Consider the following 1,491-nt stretch of genomic DNA (forward strand, 5'->3'; position numbering starts at 1 on the left):
GAGTGGGACTGAGTGGGACACTGAGGGACAGAGTGGGACACAGGGACAGAGTGGGACAGAGTGGGACACTGAGGGACAGAGTGGGACACTGAGGGTGTGAAATGAAAGACGAATGTTTGTATAATGCTTTGAAATGATCAATATATTGACGAACGTGAAGAAATGAGTAAAATTTCAAAGTTTTCTTCTTTTTTTAGTCATAAATCATGTAAATCTGAAGAATTTAGATTTTCTTTCATCCTGGTTCTGCTGAGCGACCCGGTTCTGCTGAGCGACCCGGTTCTGCTGAACGACCCGGTTCTGCTGAACCCGTCATTCAGATGATTTGTAAACAAACTGCTGTTCCTTAAAGGGACAGTTCCCATATTTAGCTCCGTCGGGTCAAAATGATTAGAGTCCCTCAGCAGGAAATCGTTTAATTTATGGTTTCAGGAGGAAAACGGCGAGTATGGAGCCGTTTTCTGAACGGATCCGATCGGAAGGAGGCCCAGAAACGGACCCGTTCAGAACCGGATCAAAGTTTTGATTTAAGTTTAAAAATCTCAGAGGAAACTTTCTCCACGTTGGAGAGGATGATGAAGATGATGAAGATGTGTGTAGGAGCGTTAGACAGGATGCAGATCAACAGGAACCGCTAAACTTTCAAAATAAAAGAACAAAGTAATCATCCTAAAATGTCAATCCTTTACAAACTAATCATTTCAAAGGTTATTGATGATATTTTAGATTTAGTTCTAATCATAATCGATATTGATGATTTATCAGGTAAATAATTTAACTAAATTCCTTTAATATATTTTATTTAAGACGACAAGAATAACATCAGATTTCCTGATAATCTGTTGATTTTCTACAGTTTTTATCTGGATCAATAATATGAGAGGATGAATCTGAGCTGAGCCCTGCGAGGCGTTCAGGTGTTCATGTTCTGCGAGGCGTTCAGGTGTTCATGTTCTGCGAGGCGTTCAGGTGTTCATGTTCTGCGAGGCGTTCAGGTGTTCATGTTCTGCGAGGCGTTCAGGTGTTCATGTTCCACAGCGCGAGTTTGTAAATGACGACGTAAACGAGCAGAGCCATGAGCAGCTGAGGGGAGAGGATGGCGGGCGGGTCGAGCTGAGGGAGGAAGAGGAGGAAGAGGAGGACAGGGATGAAGGGGTGTGTGTGTGTGTGTGTGTGTGTGTGTGTGTGTGGTCCCAAACCAGACGCTCACAGTCGCACTCACACCACACTGACATCACTTCCTGTTCACATGGAGCACCTTTAACATTTGTCAGAGTAAAACAGGAATGTTGGGTCTGAAGGATAAAAACATGTTTCCAGGAAGTATACAGGACCCAAAACCTTTAAATACTTAGAGACAGACGACAACAAGGAGACACACTCAGCGCTAAAGACACGAGCTAAAGCTAAAAACAAGAGCTAAAGCTAAAAACAAGAGCTAAAGCTAAAAACAAGAGCTAAAGCTAAAAACAAGAGCTAAAGCTAAAAACA

Source organism: Poecilia reticulata, linkage group LG15 (genome assembly GCF_000633615.1).
Source record: "Poecilia reticulata strain Guanapo linkage group LG15, Guppy_female_1.0+MT, whole genome shotgun sequence".
NCBI classification, from domain to species: Eukaryota; Metazoa; Chordata; class Actinopteri; order Cyprinodontiformes; family Poeciliidae; genus Poecilia; species Poecilia reticulata.